A 24995-nucleotide genomic window follows, 5' to 3' on the forward strand; every position below is an offset into this window, starting at 1 on the left:
TCCGACCCAGCCGGTTGGCTCCCACGCGTTCTGTTGCCTCCCGATGAACACGACGCATTCCGTTGCCTCCCCATGAACACGACGATGACGCTGTTTCTCCGTTCCGAGCCAGCCATGTACACGAGCCCTGGCCATACGTATGCGCGAGTAGGCGTTCGAGACCCCGCCCGTATGTACGTACGTGGCCGTATTTTCTTTCCTGCACCCTGGCCGCTGTATGTATGTGTACATGCTACGTGCGCGCCTCTACTACGACACGTGCGCGCCTCTACAACGACCAGTATGTACATACACGTTCGTGACCAGAATGACAACGCTATGTACGCTTCGACCAGGTGGGTCCCAACTGTCAAGCACTTCCTTGCCTGCGAAGATGTAGCTGGTGGGTCCCAGCAGTCAGGGGGCGAATCATTTTTTTTCTCGGACACACTTCCTTGCGTGAGAAGATGTAGCTGGTGGGTCCCAGCAGTCAGGGGAAAATGTTTTTTTTCGTGAAATACGATGGCCCGTCCGGTGGGTCCCTGATGTCAGGTGGAGGAATAATTATTTTGCGCGTAATAAGGAGGCACTTCCTTGCTGCGGCCATGGACCCAGCTGTCAACCTCTCCACATATAGTCCACGTCTGATGGAAGCCGTTCCTTGAGCACATTGACCACGCCGCACCGAGAGCAACAGGGCGGTGGACGACGGCGAGGCCTAGGAAGGTAACGACACGGAGGCAGGGAAGACGCGGCAGTTGTTTCCCACACGGAGGGGAGTACGATTGTACGAGGGTTTACTGGTTCGTCTGCCATCGCCGAGGAATAACAGCAGGTGTGGGTAAGTAGAGGGATGGCTAGGCCAGCGATGGGAGTACGGTGGGGCGGTGAGGCCTGCGCATCAGCACAGCCGGCCGCGGGGAGGAGGGAGCAGGTAGTCCCGCCGGCAGTTGTTTGAGCGGCTGGAGCAGGAAGAGCAGAGATTGAAGAAGCACGACGGCCGTTGGATGGACATCCAATAGTCACTACTTGTGCGTCAACCTTTTTTTAGGAAAGCCTCAAATCTGTGGAAAACAGCATACAGCCCATCTACCATTATTTCTAATAATTTACAGCCCATTTGCTAATTCTTAAGGTTTTTAGCCCATATTCTTTTTGTTAGCATTACAACCCATATTGTGGCCACGGTTAATTTTTTTTCGAAATTTTGCATATTTCGGTGCGGTCCGAGCTGTTTTTAATCCCGAAATTTCGACTCAGATTCAAACTGATTTTAAAAATAAATGTATATGAGCATAAAAGCCAACAAATTCTCCACGCATAAAAATTAATGTAATTTAAAATCTCAAAATGAAAAAAAAGATATTTGAAACTAATTACCGGTTTGATGTGTTTTAAAAATGTACAACCCATTTCTCATTAATGATGGGCCATTTTCTCGGCCAGCCGAATGAAAGCTCTCCTCGTTTTGACAGATTTGCAGCCCAAGAGGCCTGACAAAGCGGCTTACTTGGCAAATCACAATAAAACTGGGCTTTGGCCATGGACCCAGCTGTCAGCCTCTCCACGTACAGTACTCTTCCGATGGAAGACGTTCCTTGACCACGTTGACCACGCCGCACGGAGAGCACCACGGCGGTGGACGACGGCGAGGCCTAGAAAGGGGATGACGTGGAGCCGGGGAAGACGCGACAGTGGAAGCCCGCGCGGAGAGGGGTACGAGGGTTCACTGGTTCGGCTGCGGTGTGAGGCTGCCGTCGCTACAGGGCCTGGCCAGCGGTGGGAATAGTAGGGGGCGGTGAGGCCTCCGCAGCAGCACAGCCGGCCACGGGAGGCAGGAGCATGCGGCACGACCAGCACTGCTTTGGGCGGCTGGAGCAAGAAGACCAGAGGTTCAATAAGCACTACGGCCATTGGATGGACATCGTACGGTCACTGGAGCTAGAATCATTCATATCGACTAAGTTGACAAAGCCTGTCGGTGTCAAAACCGGCGGATCTCGGGTAGGGGGTCCCGAACTATGCGTCTAGGTAGATGGTAACAGGAGACAAGGGACACGATGTTTTACCCAGGTTCGGGCCCTCTTGATGGAGGTAAAACCCTACGTCCTGCTTGATTGATATTGATGATGTGGGTATTACAAGAGTAGATCTACCACGAGATCAAGGAGGCTAAAACCCTAGAAGCTAGCCTATGGTATGATTGTTGTTATTGTCGTTGTCCTACGGACTAAAACCATCTGGTTTATATAGACACCGGAGAGGGCTAGGGTTACACAGAGTTGGTTACAACGGTAGGAGATCTACATATCCGTATCGCCAAGCTTGCCTTCCATGCCAAGGAAAGTCCCATCCGGACATGGGACGAAGTCTTCAATCTTGTATCTTCATAGTCTTGGTGTCCGGCCGATGGTGATAGTTCGGCTATCCGGACACCCCCTAGTCCAGGACTCCCTCAGTAGCCCCTGAACTAGGCTTCAATGACGACGAGTCCGGCGCGCATATTGTCTTTGACATTGCAAGGCGGGTTCCTTCTCCGAATAATTTGTAGAAGATTGTGAACACCAGGATAGTGTCCGGCTCTGTAAAATAAATTCCACATTCCACCGTAGAGAGAATAATACTTACACAAGGTCAATCTGCTGACGTATTTCGTGGTGTGACGTCACACCACAACCAAGCCTTTACTCGAAGCGTTTTTATTATACCGCCTCAGCACGTTTAGCGAAGCGGTTTCCTTGGCACGTCTTGTCGAAGCAGAGATCGTGTTCCCCTTATTCCGGGATTCTCATCAATACAGACGTGGGTAACCCAACCGCGCCATTGATCGCGGCGCTTGGGAGAAAAGCGAGTTTTACCAGGCCGGTGGGGACGCATAGTTTCGTCTGCCCACATATAAGGGGATAAGGATCCACCTTTTTACCTATGCCTTCTTCCTCCTTTGCTTATCCATCTCCGCGCACTCGAGCTCCAGCGCCCAAGTCCGCACATCTCGCCTCGACCTTCTCCAGCCATGTCCGGAGCGGGAGGCAAGTGTATGGCCTCCTCCATTACGGAGGGGCACATCGAGAGGCTGTGCGGCGCCGGATACCTGTCCAGCGACATCGCGCACCGGCTTCCCGACAAGGGGCAGCTCATCCCCACCCCCAGGCCCCATGAGAGGGTGGTATTCCTTCCCCATTTCCTCCGCGGACTGGGCTTCCCACTTCACCCCTTTGTCCGGGGGCTCATATTATACTACGGCCTGGATTTCCATGATCTGGCCCCGAATTTCATCCTCAACATCTCGGCGTTTATCGTCGTGTGCGAGGCTTTCCTCTGCATCTAGCCCCACTTCGGCTTGTGGCTCAAGATCTTCAATGTCAAGCCGAAGGTCATAAAGGGGAATCAAGCGGAATGCGGAGGCGCCATGGTGGGCAAGATACCCAACGTTACTTGGCTCGAGGGCGCCTTCGTGGAAACCATCAAGGGGTGGTAATCGAGGTGGTTCTACATCACCGAGCCGCGTGACCCTAAATGGGCAGCGGCCCCCGAATTCAGATCTGGCATCCCTACACGGCTCACCTCTTGGAAGGAGAGTGGCCTGACTTGGGGCAATTCGGAGGAGCCGACCGGACTCCAAGCCTATATCCAGAAGCTGGTGGACAAGAAGCTCAAGCTCGTCAACGTAGTCCAGGTCATGCTCATCCGCCGGATTCTCCCGTGCCAACAACGGGCCTTTAAATTGTGGGAGTTCGATCCGGCTCAGCACCGAACCTTGAGCGGGCTCTTCGACACTAGGTACGAAGATGCCTGGAAGGTGCTTTTTAAGGGCGCCGAGGCTCCCGCATCCGCTACCGAAGATCGCGGATTCCGCTCGCAGCGTCAAGCTGACGAGGTAAATGATTTTACCCTTTACGGGATACTTGTTTTCCATAGTTTGACTCTATGCGGGATCTAAGCTCCCTTTCCTTTGACAGGACTGGCTGAAGAAGGCCGAGCAGACGAACTATCCGGCCCCCTTGGCAGAAGACCCGGTGGATGCCCATCTGGCGGGGCAGCTGGTTCCGGCACCCCATGTGGTGCCAGAGAAGAAGGCCAAGAAGGAGGCCACGGGTACTCGAAAGAGTTCCCGTTTTCAGGTGTCTGATGACTCCGAGGCGGACTCCTCCCCCGAGGACAAGGAGGAGAAGAAAAAGGCCTCTCCCCCAGCGGGGGGAGGGACGAAAAGGAAGGCCTCCCCAGCTAGGGAGGCCGAAGGGTCCAAGAAGGGAAGGACTCTTCCCCCGGACTGTTCCGCCAATGCCGGTGACGACGACAAGGATTGGCCTCCAAGGGCCAAGCCCCTAGCGAGATCGTAAGTATCCGGACTCCCGAATGACTTCATGATTTTTCTGTTTGCCACTTGGTGTCTTTCTAACGCCGCATACAACCCTGCAGTCCGCCCAAGGACGATCTTCCCGCTTCGTCGAGCGGGTCCTTGGGCTCGTCGGATGTGAACATCACTTCACTTCCAACCGCCTCCTCTCCCCGCAACGCTGACGACGTCGAGGTGGGATCCCAAAGAGGGACCCATCCGGAGGAGGAGGACCCGGAGGTGGCATAGGGCGACCTCCCGGACTTCGAGCCGGACTCCGCGTTGGAACCTGTAGTGGTTCCGGAGTCCGGCGGGCGGTCCCTTTGTAAGAAGGGCAAGACCATGGCGCCGGCAGCCTCCGTCCAACCGGAGGCGCCGGATAACTTGCTGGAGGCGCTCAACAGCGCTTCCATCGAGGAGGAACACCGCACTGTCATGAGTGCGGTGATTCAGAAGGTCCAGCTCGCCAAAAGCGGGCTGACCGAAGCCTGCAGCAGCCTTCTATCAGGCTTTGAGGTAAGAATATTAATATATGTAAAATAGTACCACATAGACAGTAGCCCTTGATGCTCGGTTCGGTCTTCGGAAAGAAAAGCCGGACTAAGGATCTAAAAAGATATACGCAGGAGTCATAAAAAATATGTCGATATGGGATTGCAGGCTACCCTGCTGACCTCTGCCGCACTGACTGCGGAGGACAATGCTTTGAAGCAAAACCTCGAGCGGTTCGAGAACGACCTCGGCCGTGCCAAGAAGCAGCTCGAGGACAAAGAAGGTGAGTAGCACCTTATTAAAGTTGTACCTTACAGAAAAGGATTTGGTTGCAAAAAGAATGACAAGGATAACGTGGGTATTGCAGGGGCCACAAACGAGGTGGCGACCCTCAAGGAGGCGGTGTCCATGGCCGAATGTAATGCGGCCGTGGAGCGCACCGAGCGAGAGAAGCAGGAGGCGCGGGTGGCGGAGGTACGGCAAGAGCTCTAGGCTCTCGTGAAAAAACATTAGAGTTTGGAGCGTGACTCGAAGACTCGAGAGTCCGAGCTTGCATCGGCTCTTGAGAGTGCCAAAGCCGCTAACGCCGAAGCCTACAAGGCCCTCCAGGAAATCGAGGCGTTGAAGAAAATAGCGTCGAGTAAGGCATTTTTCATGCAAAGAAAGCATGTGGATGTGAATTACGTGTTACTTACCCAATTTCGGAGCTCTCCAGGAGCTTTCGCAGATCTGCCCCGCAGCATGTTCGATGCTGCCGCTTTCTACAGGGCCAAGGAGGGGAGCTCGACAGAGAAGGTCTTTTGGTCTCAGTATGCTGAGGCCGGACATCCGGTTCCCCTTAGCGACCAGCTGAAGCAGCTGGTCGAGCTCCACAAGGTGGCGGAACAGGCCATGAAGGGCCTCATAGTTCGGCTGTGGCCCAATGAGGCCATGCCTGGGAGCTACTTCGGCCTAGTGCGGCGGCTGGTGGATGCGTGTCCATGGGTTGAGGTCATCAAGCGATCCGCCTGTATTGAAGGTGCTCGTCGGGCCCTTGCCTGTGCTAAGGTGCACTGGGGCAAGATGGATGCTGAGAAGCTTGTGACGGACGCGCCACCGCCGGGCAAGGAGTATCACACGCCCGAGATGTATTACAAGAGTGTCCTGAAGGGAGCCCGCACTATTGCGGGTGAGTGCTCCAATAATGTAATATTTGAGTAAACTCGCATTTTGTTATCCTGTGCACAGAAAACTTTGTTCATATGCGCTAAGCAACGCTTGTTGATTTAAAATATTACCTTTTGTGCGGCTGTTTATCAAATCTGAGAGATGGCAAGTCGTCGGCTTCAGCCCCCATGCCACGAGTGCTGGGGTGTTCGGTATAAATTTGAGCACTCTTGTTCCCATATTTGGGTCCATCTAGGGAGGCGCTCAACACGACGAACTACGCAACCGGACTTATAATGCTTGAACACTCTCACTTAGCCATAGAATTCTATAATTTTAAATTTCGGCGAAGCCCCTAGTGTTCGGAAGGCCGAATTCGGGGCGATATCCACGCCTGGGCCGGACAAAGCCGGTTCCTCGCTCTAAGCGGCATAAGTCTTTAGGGACTCGAAAAAACCTCTCGAACAGCGACCGGCTCTCGCCTCATCATGACAGTCAGTTTTAGCTTTCTCCACTGAGGCGTTAGCCCAGCTCAACTGGGGCGCAATCGCAGTGGTTCTCCCAGTGCTACCTTAGCCGATACAACGGAACGTAAGGTACCAAAATATGGGAGCCGGGCAAACCCAACTATTGACCCAAGACATGATTCAGAGCTGATGCATATAATGCTATAAGTTCGGGGTGCCGCACTTGTGAAAGTGTTCAGACTTATCACACCATGATGTGGGGAACATAAGCCCCTGGTGTTTTTAGCCGTACCAAAGTGTACGGATGCAACATGTGTCAAATGAACATATGTATAAGAAAGAAATGCAATTATAAGCAAAAAGGTGCTGCATTGTTTTATTCAAGACGTACTGCTATAAATGCAGAATGACACAAATAGTGCGATAAGCAAGGGACGGGACTATTAAACATGTCCCCCTCCAGGGGTAGGCTGCGGAGTGATGTATAAAACAGATTTAATGCTCATAAGGGAGACCACCTGGATATTCGTCGCAGCCTTTCTCCTTCCCTGTCTGTTGCATCGTGAGTTCGGCCGGTCTACTGCCGGACAGGGCCTCTGGTAAACGGAGTCCTGTGGGTAAGAAAGAAAAAAGGAAAGGAAAAAAAGAAATGACACACTTGGGAGCCCCTGATGTGGTCGAGCCGCATTCTGGGCCTGTCGTGGTCGTGCCCCTTCCCCTATGCCCATGGTATCTCCAGAGCATACTGATGTACGCGAAGGACCAGTCTTGTGATCTTGCGAGGGCTGGGGTTGGGGTCGCATTGCTACGCGTGCTCGGAACGCGCTAGGTGGTCTTGTTGTAGGTTACTTCGGGCGCGTTTGGCCGTGTCCGGTCGCTTAACGGCCGGACTCGAGAATTGCCTTAAGAGGCTGCATTGTACTTTTGCCGCGAGAGCCGCTGTATGTTCCTCCGTTCGAAGGGAGCGCTTGGTGTTTCCGTTGACCGTGATGACTCCTCGAGGGCCTGGCATCTTGAGCTTGAGGTATGCGTAGTGCGGCACCGCATTGAACTTTGCAAACGTGGTCTGTCCGAGCAGTGCATGATAGCCGCTGCGGAACGGAACTATGTCGAAGATTAACTCCTCGCTTCGGAAGTTATCCGGGGATCCGAAGACCACTTCCAGTGTGACTGAGCCCATACAATTGGCCTCTACACCTGGTATGACACCTTTGAAGGTCGTCTTTGTGGGTTTAATCCTTGAGGGGTCTATGCCCATCTTGCGCACTGTGTCCTGATAAAGCAGGTTCAAGCTGCTGTCGCCGTCCATCAGGACTCTGGTGAGGTGAAATCCATCGACGATTGGGTCTAAAACCAATGCGGCGAATCCGCCGTGGCGGATGCTGGTGGGGTGGTCCTTTCGATCAAAAGTGATCGGGCAGGAGGACCATGGGTTGAACTTCGGGGCGACTGGCTCCATCGCGTATACATCCCTGAGTGCACGCTTCCGCTCCCGTTTGGGTATGTGGGTTGCGTATATCATATTCACCGTCCGCACTTGTGGGGGAAAACCCTTCTGTCCTCTATTGTTCGGTGGTCGGGTCTCTTCTTCGTCATCGCTATGCAGCCCCTTGTCATTGTTTTCGGCAATTAGCTTGCCTGCCTGCTTGAATACCCAACAGTCCCTGTTGGTTTGGTTGGCTGGCTTTTCGGGGGTGCCGTGCATCTGGCACGAGCGATCGAGTATTCGGTCCAAATTGGACGGACCCGTCGTAGTTCTTTTGAATGGCTTCTTCCGCTGACCGGGTTTCGAGCCTCTGAATCTGGCATTGACTGCCGTATCATCATTATTGTCGCCGTTAATGTGGTGTTTATTCTTGTTGCGACGTGACCTGCCATTGCGATCCTTGGTATACGGACTGCCGGAATTTTTGCTGAGGTTGTTGCTGCGAGCTAGCCAGCCGTCCTCTCCCGCGCAAAAGCGGGTCTTGAGTGATGTGAGGGCTGCCATGGATTTCGGCTTTTCCTGTCCCAGGTGCCGGGCAAGCCACTCGTCGCGGATGTTATGTTTGAAGGCTGCGAGGGCCTCCGCATCCGGACAGTCGACGATTTAATTTTTCTTAGTTAAGAATCGTGTCCAGAATTGTCTGGCCGATTCGTCTGGCTGCTGAATTATGTGGCTTAGGTCGTCAGCGTCTGGTGGTCGCACATACGTGCCCTGGAAGTTATCAAGGAATGCGGCTTCCAGGTCCTCCCAACATCCAATTGATTCTGCTGGCAAGCTGTTAAGCCAATGCCGAGCTGGTCCTTTAAGCTTGAGTGGGAGGTATTTGATGGCGTGAAGATCGTCACGGCGGGCCATGTGGATATGAAGGAGATAGTCTTTGATCCAAACCGTGGGGTCTGTTGTGCCATCATAGGATTCGATATTCACGGGTTTAAACCCTTCGGGGATTTGATGATCCATTACTTCGTCTGTGAAGCATAGTGGGTGTGCGGCGCCTCTGTATTGGGCTATATTGCGGCGAAGCTCCAACGAGCTTTGTCTATTGTGTTCGGCCCGGCCGGACTTACTGTGTCCGGTGCAACGGTTGTCGTCGCGTATCATGGGGCGCCCACGCGATCCGTAGATCGATCTTGATTGGCTTGCCTTATCCTCCAATATATTTCGCAAGTCCGGAGCATTCCCCTGTGGCCTTGTGCTGTTCGAGCGATGTCGGGGTACGGTTCTAGTGAAGGGCCTAGAGGCCTCTCTGTCGCGGCCACGAGGTGGCCGGTCAGCCGTATTGTGCTCTGGTGATGCAGGTTTATATGCCTCCTCCTCTAATCGGGGGAGCAACTTGCGTTTGGGGTAGCTTTTGGAGGGGCGTTTGAGCTCATGCTCTTCGGCCGCCAGGACTCCCGTCCATCTGTCGGCTAGCAGATCCTGATCAGCTCTAAGCTGTTGCTGCTTTTTCTTGAGGCTGTTTGTCATGGCCATAAGCCTGCGTTTGAAACGCTCTTGTTCGACGGGATCCTCAGGCACGACAAATTCGTCGTCGTCGAGGCTTGCCTCGTCTTCAGAGGGAGGCATGTAACATCTTCCTCTACCTCTTCGTCTGCCGCCCTCTTGTGAGGGCTGGCACCTCCGTCCTCCTGCGCCGAATCTTGCTGGAGGGGGTTGTCTTCGGCACTGTCTGGGGTATTATTATCTCCGGTGCCGGAATCGCCATTCTTGCTGTGGCGGAATTTAGAGCGGCGCCACTGACGCCGGCGCTTGGGCTGTTTCTTGGAGGGGTCTTCCTCCGCTGTTCCTTCGCCATTCCCATCCTTTGGGATATCCACCATGTATATGTCGTATGACGAGGTGGCCTTCCAGTGCCCAGTAGGCGTTGGTTCTTGGTCGTCTCCGGTATCGTCGTCCATACTGTCGATGTCTTCGGAGTCGAAGTCTAGCATGTCGGTTAGATCATCGACAGCGGCTACTAAGTGGGTGGTGGGTGGGTCTTGAATTTCTTTGTCGTCCGCATCCCAACCGTCCTAACCGCAGTCCGGCCAGGGCTCTCCTGATAACGAGAGATATTTTAGCAAGCTCAGAATGTCGCCAAAAGGTGAGTGTTGAAAGATGTCCGCGCGGCGGCGAACTCCATGATCGGCGCCCAATCGGATTCGATTGGTGGGGGCGCGGGAGGTTCGGAGTCCGGCAAGGAGTCCGACACCTTGGAATCACGAGCTTCAGAAGGGACAAAGTCAGTATTCGGCTCTATCGTCGTAGAGGTTGCAGCCCCCGAGGCGGTGTCTAACCATCCGTCCTCGATCTGCGTAGCCGGCTCCGAATTGACGGTCAGAGCGGTTTCGTGTGCGGCGTCCAGGGCACTATCCGACAGTAGAGCTAAATCATGCCCATCGTGACAGTGCGGCGCGCTCGGCTGTGGCTCGAATCCGTTGAAGATCGAGTCTCCGCGGGTGTCAGCCATGAAGTTAAGACTTCCAAATCTGACCCGACGGCCAGGGGCGTAGCTTTCGATCTGCTCCAGATGGCCAACCGAATTGGCCCGCAGTGCAAAGCCGCCGAATACGAAGATCTGTCCGGGGAGAAAAGTCTCACCCTGGACCGCGTCGTTGTTGATGATCGAAGGAGCCATCGATCCTATCGGTGACGACACAGAGGAACTCTCAATGAAAGCACCAATGTCGGTGTCAAAACCGGCGGATCTCGGGTAGGGGGTCCCGAACTGTGCGTCTAGGCGGATGGTAACAGGAGACAAGGGACACGATGTTTTACCCAGGTTCGGTCCCTCTTAATGGAGGTAAAACCCTACGTCCTGCTTGATTGATATTGATGATGTGGGTATTACAAGAGTAGATCTACCACGAGATCAAGGAGGCTAAAACCCTAGAAGCTACCCTATGGTATGATTGTTGTTATTGTCGTTGTCCTACGGACTAAAACCATCCGGTTTATATAGACACCGGAGAGGGCTAGGGTTACACAGAGTCGGTTACAATGGTAGGAGATCTACATATCCGTATCGCCAAGCTTGCCTTCCACGCCAAGGGAAGTCCCATCTGGACACGGGACGAAGTCTTCAATCTTGTATCTTCATAGTCTTGGAGTCCGGCCGATGATGATAGTTCGGCTATCCGGACACCCCTAGTCCAGGACTCCCTCAAAGCCCTTCGTCCCCGTCAACTTAGTAGGCCCACAAGTCAGCCTCCCACCAAGGTGGGTCCCAGCTAGCCGGGGGAGTATTCCTTTTTTTGTGCGTAATAAGGAGGAAATTCCGGTGGGTCCGAGCTGACAGCGGGGGGAACGTTTTTTTCATGAAATACGTGGCCCGTCCGGTGGGTCCCAGCAGTCAGGGCGAAACATTTTTTTCGCAAAATACTGGTGGCCTGTCCGGTGGGTCCCCGCTGTCAGGTGGAGGAATAATTATTTTCCGTGTAATAAGGAGGCACTTCCTTGCGGCTGCCGTGGACCCAGTTGTCAGCCTCTCCATGTATAGTACTCTTCCGATGGAATTCGGTCGTTGACCACATTGACCACACCATGCCGAGAGCACCACGGCGGTGGACGACGATGAGGCCTAGGAAGGGGACGACGCGGAGCTAGGGAAGACGCGGTAGAGGATGCCCACGCGTAGAGGAGTATGAGGGTTCACTCATTCGGCTGTAGTGTGAGGCTGTCGTCGCCACAGAATAATAGGGGGTGTGGGTGAGTGGAGGGATGGCCTGGCCAGCGGCGGGAGTAGAAGGGGGCGGTGAGGCCTCCGCGGCATCATAGCCGGCCACGGGAAGCAGGAGCAAGCGGCACGATCGGCGCTGCTTTGGGCGGCTGGAGCAAGAAGATCAGAGATTGAAGAAGCACGATGGCCGTTGGATGGACATCGTACGGTCACTTCAGCTAGAATCGTTCATATTGACTAAATTGACAAAGCGCTCCGTCCCCGTCAACTTAGTGGGCCCACAAGTCAGCCTCCCACCGAGGTGGGTCCCAGCTAGCAGGGGGAGTATTCATTTTTTTCTGCTTAATAAGGAGGCACTTCCGGTGGGTCCAAGATGACAGCGGGGGGAACGTTTTTTTCGCGAAATATGGTGGCCCGTCACGTGGGTCCCAGCAGTCAGGGGGCAAACGTTTTTTTCACAAAATTCGGTGGCCCGTCCAGTGGGTCCCTGCTGTCAGTTGGAGGAATCTTTATTTTCTGCGTAATAAGGAGGCACTTACTTGCTGTGGCCGTGGACCCAGCTGAGACTCTCCACGTACAGTATACTTCCGATGGAAGACGTTCCTTGATCACGTTGACCACGCCGCGTTCCGTTGCATGCATGCGTCCATGGGTGTGGTGCATCCGCACTGTCAGCCTCTCACGTACAGTCATCTTCCGATGACTCTCGGTTGTTGACCACGTTGACCACACCATGCCGAGCGCACCCAGACTGGAACAACGGAGATGGGGAAGACCGGGCATTGGAGTCGCAGATGGAGAGGAGTGGGAAACTTCACTGGTTCGGGTGCACGGCAGCACAGCCGCGGTGCCGCCCACGGGAGACAGGAGCAAGAACAGAGGTTGAAGAAGGAGCACGGCTGTTGGATTAACATCCAACGGTCCAACTGCTAGAATCATTTGTTGATTAAGTTGACAAAGCCGTGCGTACACGTCCGCTTAGTAGGCCCACAAGTCAGTCACCAAATCTGACGGGTCCCAGATGTCAAGGGGATGAATAATTATTTCGCAAAACAAGGAGGCACTTCCTTCCGTGCGAAGATACGGCCGATGGGTCCCAACTGTCAGGTGGAGGAAACATTTTTTTCAGCTTAATAAGGAGGAACTTTCCTTGCGTGCGACCATGGACCTCATGGGTCCCAGCCGTCAGGCTCTCCATGTACAGTCCTCTTTTGATGACTCTCGTTTGTTGACCATGCCGCACCGAGCGCAGCGAGGCGGTGGACAACGGCAAGGCCCCGGACGGGAACGACTCAGAGATGGGAAAACGCGGCAGTGGAGTCGCAGATTGAGAGGAGGAGAAGGGTTATAACTGGTTCTGTTGCGGCGCGGGGCTGTAGTCTGTTGAGAATAATAGGAGGTGTCGAGGGGTGGAGGGATAGCCTGGCCGGCGGTGGGGTAGCGCTTCACAGGATGCGTGCTAAGAAGAGCCGCTAGCCACCGGAGGCCGGACCAGGCGGTCCCGGCGACGCTAGAGGAAGAAGACGAGAGATTGAAGGTGCATGCCGGCCGTTGGATATAAATCCAATGACTGTGGATGACACAATCATTTGTTGACCAAGTTGACAATGCCCTGCCTAGGCTTCGACCTATTGGCCCACATGCCAGCCTGCAAAAATGTGGCATATATTTAACCCATGTTTTTTAGAATGTACAGTCCATTTGCTGGGCTGGGTGAACAAATAATTTCGCATCAATCCGGCCCACTTATATTTTCTAAGAAATCCCAGCCCATCTGCACTTCCTTGAAATACATGTATTAGGTGGGCTCGTTATATATATAATGTTATGTTAGAAGGAGCAATTAATATCAAAGAATAAACCGGAGAGGCACATTATATATATATATATATATAATTAACAAATTAGCGAGTTATTGCTCAAATTAAAAATGAGCGCGTTATTATAAATTGGTCCTTAAAATCTTCGCAAGCTTTTGTACGCAATCACTAGGATTTTCCTTGCCTGTGAGTCAAAAACAACTAGGATTTTCCTTGCCAACTTCCGTTAAACATTTACTTTTATAAGTTAATAACACGTGGGATGTTTTTATAATGTATGTATAAGTCTCTATAAAATATACGATAATAGTAATAATATAAATATATATAATGTGGTTAGAAGGGAAAACATAAATTGGACACACCATTACTTTTATAAGAGACCTACGTTTTATACCGCACAGTAGGCATACTAACAAGTTCACACACAGATACAACAGAAAAGGTAAACATTCGTATCAAACTCAGGTTCACAGGACACGTTCATATTCATAGCCAACATTCACTATCAACAACTCAAAAGATTCATATATACACAAGCTCAGCATATCTATGCATCCAAATGATTGATAGATCACACGACAATATTCATACATAATTCACAAAAATATTCAGATATACACATGTTCAGTATGTTTACGAATCCAAATGATTGAGATCATAGCCAGTATGATCCATGGACGAACTTTAATTACCTAGGGTACAGACTGGTAAATGGTGTTCAATCGGAGGTACTTCTTGCTAAAATTAGTTCTTGTACGAGTAAACTTTCGGGTACATAAGAGGCAGCACAGACAATCTGAACTTTGCTTGTAGGTTTATCCTCAAATAGTGGCCTCGTGCCGAGGGAGGTTTGAGCAACTTGGTCACTACTTTCATCCAACTAGTTTACTGGCTCATCTTGGTCCTGTATCTCGCCAAAATTCTACATTGCAGACGAGAAAGGAGGCGGTTGAGAAAATGAACCACCCAAATTTTTTGTGCAGTTCAACTGAAATGGAGCATCCTTGGCATGCAGACTGATTAAGTGCCAGATGAATATACGCGTCAACCAACGTGTTTGGAATCTTTAGACTCCATGCCATATAGTTCGCTACCATATGTGCAGATAACCAAAAGGCACAAGTTGGGACCAAAGAGACTGCGTTTTTCTGGGCTATGCACCAAGCAATATTTTTGGCGTTCACTCTCCTAATACTTGGAGTTTGACAATTGGTTGACGCTGGTTGATACTCGAATGAATATAGGAACTACTTCTTATCAACATCGATGCTTGTCTAAGTGAACTTTGGAGTACATAGCAGCAACATAAGTACCTATCCATCTGATCATTTTGAGCACTTCAACTGAAATCACCCGATGTAATGATTTGCCTGCGAGTTCAGGCTCCAAATTACTACTTTATGAAATCGGCAAACAGTAGCACAATACCAAATTACCAATACATATGACAGGCACAATAATCAGGATAAAGACCAGTACCAACCTGTGTGAGGTAGCATATCAATTACTATTTCCTTTGACTAGAAGCCGAGATAAGCCAAGCGACTGACATCAAAGGAAGAAAGCAAGCGGAGATTAGCGACTGATATGAAAGGACGGAATTTGTCGAGGCAATGAAGCACCCAAAGTTTTTGTGCAGTTCCACCAAAATTGAGCATCCCTGTTGGCACATATATTGAGAGAGTGAGATTACTGTAATAGTGGGACTAGTTGATGAAACATACACTAACAAATAGAAGCACCCTCATTATCTTAATGGGTAAAGTTAGCAACATAGTAGTCTTGCTTAAAGAGAGGTATTAGTTTATTTAATCAGTGCCAATTAGCTCAACACTCAAAGCATTGCCATTTATCATAGGTTGCAAAACTTTAACGTGCAAAGATAAAGGAGTTTCTCATGACAGTAGCACGATACAAATAGAGATGACACAAACTAATATGGATGAAGGCCTTAGGCCCGTACCAACCTGAGAAAAAAAGCTTATTCATGTAGTCCCATAAGAGATGATAAAGCACTCACTGGAATCACACAATAGTATATATTTTTGTGCACTTCAAATGTATGGTTGAAATCACTCTTGTTTACCAGTGCTGAGATTATATCGAAAGATTATCAAGAACTTCCAGCAGAGTTAAAGCACTGGCTGGGATACAGTTCATTGTATTGTCTTGTGTAGTTCCACTAAAATGTATGATTGGCACAACATGATCCCTGTTTGCACAAGTAGGAACAAGGTGAAACCTTCATTAGCTTAGTGAGAAAGGATAGGAAGACATTAGCATATTACTCAAACAGTAGCATCAAATTCATGATGGACAATACGCAAAACATTGCCTCATTGAACCAATGGCAATAAATTGACATGCAAAACAATAGCACTATTATGTCATGACACTAATAATATTCCCTCCCTGCTCCACCACATGATTCACCTCCATAGACAAACATACACACGTACATGATTAAACATACGGTCCTACTAAAGATTTGTTTAACTCCAACAGGAAAATTAGGCAGTAATAAATTAGTGGTACTTAAGTACTCCTCATTAATTAAGTGAGATAGCAGAAGTGGAAGGGCTCCCTGGAGGATTGTCTCACATGTAAGGTAGTCGTTGCCGGAGCCATTGAATGGCCTCGACTGAGGCCTCTGGCTTTAGCAAGATCGCCTTGGAACTGTTTATTCTTCTTCTTCTTCCTCTTCATGCTCTATTTCTCTTTCTCCTCGCCAGTTGGTGAAACCAAGTACATGATTGGCCTTCTAATTTAGAATTGGTTTTGTCAGTGAGGGAGTACAAGTGTACTAGTAAAAAATAGCATTATTTTCTCATGGCAGTCGGAAAATAGAGATGAACACATGCATTAAATATCATTCTTACCTAAAGGAAGGTTATGGCGCCAATATGGATGATGAGGATTGGAACACAGATCTCCCTTTGTGCAGTTCCACTGAAATGAAACAACTATTCCATTCTCACATTCCAGTTAAACAGCACAAAAGTCACTTCTTTTAAGAAGAGTTTTGTGTAGTGCACCAAAAGGTCACAACAGCAACCAGGTGAATTGGATATCCCTGTTTGCACAAAAAGTTACAGAGGAAACAGTCAGAGTCTCAAACAATTACAGGCAAAAACATTTGGCTAAACTTGTCATGGCTTATAAAAGTGGCATGGCTTCATTTTTACCAGGGACATTAGATTAAGAACAACTAAGGTTGTGTTCGGTTCACAGGTTTGGTGCAAGATTTTCGTAGGAACACAATTCCTGCGGTATTCTTTCCCTTCCAACCATTTGGAACATGGGAAAGGTGAATAGTGTTTCATAGGAAAGCTGGTCTGGTAGTACTGATTCCATAAGATTAGAAACATCCACGCACTGCTCATTTTTGGGGCAGAAGCCCGAGGCACGCGCTCGCTGCCATGCGTTAGACAGGTTGTTGTGCTGTGTTTGCCGGAATAAAAAATCAACCTATATGTGGTACATGAGGTGAGGACAAGAGTAGTCACTGTGCAGCTGAATAAACAAATAGCATCTCATACTACCAAGCATGCTACTCTAAAAAAATCTGTACATTTCGTAGTCCATCCGAACACATTCTCTTGAGAGTTTCCTCCGGTTCGATGTTCCATAGTTTTATACCTACATTCCTTTCCTATTCCTCTATTTTCATCAAGACCTATGTTTTCTGCCCCTTTATTCCGAACGGAGCCTAAATATGTGGTATAAGGGTATGGGATAGTGGGTGCACCAGCAGTCCAGCACCATGTATGTAAACATCGGCATAAAGTGGTGATTCATAGTTTGTTGCCCCGAGAAAGAAACATCCAAGAAACATATCTGGGTTGGTCCCATTTTTTTCACTCTTGCCACCTACTCCTATGTGTGGATAGCAAATATAGTCCTGGTCATACCACTGTGTACAGCGTTACCCCTATATTTCCCTTTTCGACCAAGAGACCGGTTGGATAACCAGTCTGTACTACTTTCACCCCCTTTCCTTCATGTTTGTACCAAGTCCAATGTACATACTAAATTCCCCCACCCCCACTTTATTTCTTGTTTGAACCAAGTACTCCCTCCGTCCGGAATTACTTGTCATCAAAATGGATGTGTCTAGAACTAAAATACATCTAGATACATCCATTTCAATGACAGGTATTTTCGGACGGAGGGAGTACAAGATTCGACTCCATGAAGTAGCTTTACCTCTAACAATAGAAGAAAAAAATAGGTGACGTTGGACAATCCGATCGAGAGGGGCTGAGAGGTAGAAAATGATGCACATGCAGCAACATAGCAAGCTGGGGAAGTAGAGCTAAGGCGGTTTTGAACGAAGATATACCTGAAGGTCGTCGGGATGTGGATAGGTGGGCGGCGGGAGGCCGGATCCGCCCACAGGCAACGACGAAGGGATCAGATGACCTCCCGCGCCGGTGCTCGGCCAGAGATAACGGTGCGGCCGGCAGTGGGTCTCCTCCCTCGCTGTCGACGACGGCCTAAACGCTGCCCCTCCTCCCCCTCACCAGCGGAGGGGGATATGTCCGGATATGTAACCAGCGGTGAGGATAGAAAGCCAGTGTTTTTGAAGGAAGAAAGACAGTGTTACCACCCCTATCTTGTTTAGATCTGGAGAGGATGAGAGTGTGTGAATAGAGCAACCCTAGCAAGCAAGCGCGGAGGCTCCGGCCTATATATACGTAGTGGGGTAGTTTTCCTTTTTCACTCCATCAAAACAATCGTTTAAAATTGTGTACTACTACATGCCAGGTTGCGGTTTTTTAGTTGTTGATTGTTTTTTGAGATAGCTACCCGCTTGTTCCAAGTGGTGTTACGGTGTGCCAGGTCGCACTTTGTATCGTTCAAGTCTGGTACTACAAGTCCCTCCATTAAATGAACAACCACCCCCTCATAAAAATTGTGAACAAGCCCACGGCTAAAATTAGCGGAAACGTGGGTTGCCCCAACATGCATTATTATTTATATTTTCTACTCCCTTCCGTTCCTAAATATAAGTTTTTTTATTAGCCACACCTAAGACAAGAATTTTTTATTAGCAGTGAACCCCACATGTCATAGACACAAAAATTGTGGCAAGATTCCCTTAGGCAAGCCAAAGTGTGTCTGACAATTTGAGCAACTCAGGTTAGGCAAGTGTGGCAAGTGTGGGAAAAATAATGTGGCAACATAAGACAAACATAGTCACAATCCAAACAGCCCCGTAATTTTTTGTGACATGCATGAAAATTTGGTTAGTTAAATTTATAGTCAAAATTTGGTAAGGTGCATCAAATCAACACATGCAAGTATCAAAAGGAAAGGCACGGCATGCATGCATGCGTTGTACTCCCTCCGTTTCCAAATATAAGTCTTTTTAGAGATTGCAACAAGTGACTACATACGAAACAGAATATGTCTACATACGAAGTAGTCCATTTGAAATGTGTAAAAAGACTTATATCGAGTGCAGTGCTTTCATGTGTCGTGTCAACTCGTACAAGACCGAGAAATTTGATTACTACAACGCCCTCTCCCTCACGGACTGAGCTCCGGTGCCTTAACTGCACCTGCCTTTGGCTGCATGACAGGAGGGCCAACCACCTGTTGGGCCCACCTGTCATAGACGCAAAGGCAGGAGCAGTAAATAGAAGCTTTCGCTACACGCTATCCCTCCCGCACGAGGTGGACGGACATGCAGCAGTGGATTCGATACAGTAGAAGTAGGAGTAACATCATTGTTTGTCTTCTCGAAGAGGCGAAGAGCCAAGCGCAACCTGAACGTGGCAGTTGCGAACGCTTGCATGGTGCGGTGCCTTGGAGCACGCATATACTAGCCAGGCTCTTGCATGAGACAAAATCTCAAATCTCAAATCTCATGAACCAAGGCATTTTGCGATTGGTGGAATGTATCTCGTACTTTACAAAACTACTAATTAAACAAATGCATTAATTACGTAGTTCTCTCGTTTTCCTCTCCTCCTTGGTCGTGGTGCACAATATTGAGCACTCCTATATGACTAGCCGCTCTATCTACATGCGGGACATTTCAAAGCATCCGGGACCACGTGCCATCCACCAAATCACAGCGAGGTGCTACAGTCGAGACTCACCTGTCACCCCGGTGTGGCCGTCATGACCCATCATATCACAAAACCCACACCTTTACCAGCAGTGGTAAGGTGTCGTCCAAGTTGGACTGGACAAAGCAACCATCATTTCATTGGAATGCTCGTTCAAGCCCTTTCTTCCCTTTCTTGAAGAAAACCTCACTCCAGGCTACTCACTTATGCCATTTTTCTTCTGTACCGACGAAGGAAAGGTGGGCGAATCAGTTATGCTGCTATATTTTCATTCCAAGAATCTTCTTTTTGCGAAGCACTGACCGATTCTCACATCCTATTCTTTTCCCATTTTCATTGCGATTGTGGCTTCCTTTCAATTGCTTTTTGTTTGTCAGTTCATTGATGGATCCTGGAGCACTAGGCAAAGAGTTGCCGGCGGACAACCCACTGGAGACAACGATCTCCAGGAAGTGAGCACCGACCAACGAGTTGACCATGTTGGCGGGCCAACCCATGGAGACGAAGAACTCCAAGAAACAAGCACTGGCCAAAGAGTTGAGGACGTTGGCGGACAAACTCCTCAAAGAAAGTTGGAAGAACAGCAAGGGCCCCACCATGCCTACCCCAGGAACTCTCATTGCCACCTATGTGAGGCTCAAGACCGAGTTTGAGGAGATAGTCGCCGTTGAGAAGCAGTATTCCCCTGGCAAGGTGATGGCCCCCATCGAGGATGAGGAGATGGCCCCGGAGGGATGAGATCCCTCGGTGAGCTGCACAAGGTAAAAAATAATGGCTTATTACCATAGTTGTGGTTTTTGCTTATTTGCAATGTGCTTGCTAATATGTTAGGGTTGTGCAGGTGCCGGTGGACATCCTTGATGATTCCGATGTCGTGGCCCGTCCTGTTGGCATCGCCCCAGAGATCGATTCCGATGCCGTTGTCCATCCTGTGGACATCGCCCCAGAGATCGATTCCGACATCGGGTCAGTCCTGTGGACATCACCCCAGAAATCGATTCCGATGCTGCTGTTCGTGCTGTCGTCATTGCCAAAGAGATTGATGACAAGAAATAATTGGTCGCGCTAATCCTTCAGGGTAGTTTGCATTGCCCTGTGTTTAATTACCAGAATGATGTGTGTTATCAAACCATCTTAGGGCTAGTGCACTGTCTTGTGTGGGTGGATCTTGCTACTTTTGTTTGATAGTGAATCATGCGATGAATCATGCGAACCCTCTCCGAGTTATGGAAACAGATGTATCCTCACCAGCTTTTGATGTAATATATGGCATGCTTAGATGTAATTTTGAACTGTTTATCATATCAGCAGGGCTTGTTTGATGATTCTTGGTGTTAGTAGGCTAGCTACTGTGCGAGCTATAGTACTTGCAAAACACTCACCAAAGAGAAACATTGGGGTTGATGAGCTCGTGGTACGCTTATACTTATCCCTTGTCGATCGACCAATAGCCCTAGCTCCTAAAATTGCAGGCTTAGCGATCGATCAGACAATAGTCAACACGGGCCCTTTTTGGATCCCTAAGTTAGAGTTAGTTTTAGTTAGTTGAGGCTCAAATAACCCAAAAGTATCCACACATGATGGGTTAGTTTGGGTTAGTTGGATCTAACCCACCCCAAAAAACTAGCCCACACTAGAGGAGCTTATTTGGGTTAGTTCTCCTAGGCCCACTAGAAAAATTAGTAAAAAAAGTTACCACTCCCATCCAAACAGGATCCAAAGTCGTCAAATGATTGAGAAAGAATTTTTGTTGTCAATCTAACCCTACCATCCAAACAGCTCTTTGGTTAGAGTTAGTTTAAGGTTAGTTCAAGGTTAGAATCTAATCTAACCTCTAACTGAGTTAGAGTATCCAAACAGGGCCACGGGTACATTCAGGCCTCATTTGGTTTATAGGGTAGGAAAATCGTAGCAAAAGTATAGAGAACGTGCAACACAAAATCATAGCAGTGCAGAGACGTACTCCCTCCGTTCCAAAATAGATGGCCTAGGCGGGCTAGTTTGGCCTAGTGGGTTTCAGTGATATGACATGGTACAGTGCCACCCAGTCTTCGCGTGTGGTAACAGTATTGTGGGAAAGGTTCCTTCGTCCGAACAACTTACAGTGGGAAAGGTTGGGCCTGCGATACGACCGGGGTAGACCAGGATAATTTTGTGCATGGCAGGTGGACCGGGATGGCCAACGTCCCACTGTTACGAATGAAAGTATTCTTTCCGATATAGAGGACGAGCAATGAGTATTCATTGTTTATTTTTGATGAAAGCTATTGTCTCCACTGTTACGACGGAGGAGTGTGAAACACGGCAGCCCAGTGAACTTGGCATGTGCACCACTCCCTCCTTCCTCATGTAATGCCCAGGTTACAACTTTTTCTCATTTTCTCTCTATCTATTTCCTCTCAAATGTTTTTTACCTTTCTTTTTTTAAGACACAATTGTTTTTATGCCTTTTTTTAGAATTATTTTTTTATACCTAGGAGCACGTGTAGAGACGGGCTCTTGCAGAGCCCACTCCTTGACTTTGTCAATGCCTCTCTGTCCTCCACATAAGGGAGTACTACTTTCTATGCATGCATGCATGCGGCGGGCAGCTGGCGTCTTGAGGGGCCAGGGCGGTGAGAGCGGGCTCCGTAAGAGGTCCGGACTCCAGCATGGCCCACCTCACATTATCACCACATATTTCTTGGAGTCCGTGTGCGGCGGGCGGGCGATCTCTTCTCCCTCCCTCATTTCTCTCTTCTCAGCTGATGCCCGCCGAGCGATTAGATTTCGGCTATCGACGGTTTATTCAATTACGGTCCCACATGTCAGTGAAATTGCAAGACAACGCGTGTCCCCTCTGGTGAGTGGCATGCGAGCCGGACTGTCGGGGGTGCGACGCGTACGAGTCGTAAGTGTGCCGCCTTTTCCTTTAGAACTTGCAAAGCGTAACATTTTTGCACGATCGATCGATAGAAATCCAGAACAAAATGACGAGGGCGGTGCTTTCCCGCTCGTTAGGCGGGCTAGTTCGAGTGATATGACGTGCTACAGTGCCGTGCACTTGCTCCATTTTTATGTAAGCAAGAGTTTACACTCTTACGCGGGAGGAGTGAGAAACATCACGGATCTGATTTTGATCGAGGGATAACTGTTCCCTGCCAAATAATGGAGGACTGTTAGCGATTATAGCATGATAGTTAGGGCATCTCCAGCACTGGCCCACAAATTTACACCGGCATCTGTCCGAGGACACTGATGGATGCCATCCGATGCTGCCCGCATACCTTTCGACAACAATATGAACTAACCGGACGAAATTCGTGCAAACAAAGCAAATTTCAAATTAAACGGATGAAAATTATTACATTTCAAAAACTTTTCCTACAAACTGGACGAAATTCATTACATATTTCGCACAAACCGTACTAAAACCTACTATAAACCTAATCTAAACGATCGCCAGCGCCCGACCACCATGTCCGGCCATGAACCCGAGAAAGTCGGCCATTGCCTTTGCCTCCTCCTCATCCGCCTTGATAACCTCCTCCTCCGGATCACAAGGTTCTGAAGATTTCTGCCTCCACATCGCCGTCAAGCGGCTAATCGCCCGCCGATGTTTACCCACCAAGCTTGGCGTCGACTGAGTGGAGTAGCGGTGGCCTTCCTGGGACCAGAGCGGCAGCGACCTACCGTGTACTACTCTTCCTCGCTGCCGGCTTCGTGGTCGTGGCGGCAGAGGGCGGCCGGGGGGGTGCCGGCGATCTCCTTCATTTGCTCCTACGACAGTACGTCGAAGAGAGCTTTGGAGCGCGCCCGGAGCGGAGCCGCCGATGTCCCTCGTCTGCTCCTGCGACAGTACGTCCAGGAGAGCTTCGGAGTGCCAAGAGGCCATGGTTGGAGTGGTGCCGGCAGAAGGAAGGGACCGGAGGAGAATAGGTGTGGGTCTTTGGCTATGGCTGGGAGCTCGGGCTCAAGTTAATATAACGGGCGAATGGCAATGAGCCGTGGCAGACGGATGGACAACTGGCGCCAGAGTAGGTTCGTCGAGCATGAATGCGGACGCTGCTTCAATGACTTAATTGCAGATGCGTTGGGTTACTAACATGTGGGCCCAACGGGCATCTGGCTCGCATGTCAGTGACACACCAATTGCACCTGCAGTTAAGTCTGGTGAATGCGGCATTGACATTCTGGAGAGACGATGATCGTTTCAGGCGGGAAGCATGCGATAGCGATGGAAGGGGTTTCGGTGTGCAGTGGCACTAAGATCGGTCGCTCACGATAGTACATACTCCGTACCATACTACCATAGTACCCTCTCTAGCTAGGCTGCTTTATAGATTGTCATTGTGATGGACGATATACATGAGCAAGGCGGTCAGAGTATGACCGTTGGTGTTGAGCCAGGTGAATACATGCTCGGCGTTCGCGTAGGCCTCCATCAAACGTCTAAATAGTAATGTCAGGTGATACGTCTCCAACGTATCTATAATTTTTGATTGCTCCATGCTACTTTATCTACTGTTTTGGACTATATTGGGCATTATTTTCCACTTTTATATTATTTTTGGGACTAACCTATTAACCGGAGGCCCAGCCCAGAATTGTTGTTTTTTGCCTATTTCAGTGTTTCGAAGAAACGGAATATCAAACGGAGTCCAAATGGAACGAAACCTTTGGGAACGTGATTTTCCAACCCAACGTGATCCAGGAGACTTGGACCCTACTCCAAGAAGTGCCAGAGGCGGTCACGAGGGTGCAGGGCACGCCCCCCTGGGTGTGCCCCCTACCTCGTGGGCCCCCTGATGCTCCACCGACGTACTCCTTCCTCCTATATATACCTACGTATCCCCAAACGATCAGAACAGGAGCCAAAAACCTAATTCCACCGCCGCAACCTTCTGTATCCACGAGATCCCATCTTGGGGCCTGTTGGAGCTCCGCCGGCGGGGGCATCCACCACGGAGGGCTTCTACATCATCACCATAGCCCCTCCGATGAAGTGTGAGTAGTTTACTTTAGACCTTCGGGTCCATAGCTAGTAGCTAGATGGCTTCTTCTCTCTTTTTGGATCTCAATACAATGTTCTCCCCCTCTCTCGTGGAGATCTATTCGATGTAATCTTCTTTTTGCGGTGTGTTTGTTGAGACCGATGAATTGTGGGTTTATGATCCAGTATTACCTATGGAAAATATTTGATTCTTCTCTGAATTCTTTTATGTATGATTGAGTTATCTTTGCAAGTCTCTTCGAATTATCCTTTTTGGTTTGGCCAACTAGATTGGTAGTTCTCGCAATGGGAGAAGTGCTTAGCTTTGGGTTCAATCTTGCGGTGTCCTTACCCAGTGACAGAAAGGGTTGCAAGGCACGTATTGTATTGTTGCCATCAAGGATAACAAGATTGGGTTTTTATCATATTGCATGAATTTATCCCTCTACATCATGTCAGCTTGCTTAAGGCGTTACTCTATTTTTAACTTAATACTCTAGATGCATGCTGGATAGCGGTCGACGAGTGGAGTAATAGTAGTAGATGCAGAATCGTTTCG

The sequence above is a fragment of the Triticum aestivum genome, chromosome 3B (genome assembly GCF_018294505.1).
Source record: "Triticum aestivum cultivar Chinese Spring chromosome 3B, IWGSC CS RefSeq v2.1, whole genome shotgun sequence".
NCBI classification, from domain to species: Eukaryota; Viridiplantae; Streptophyta; class Magnoliopsida; order Poales; family Poaceae; genus Triticum; species Triticum aestivum.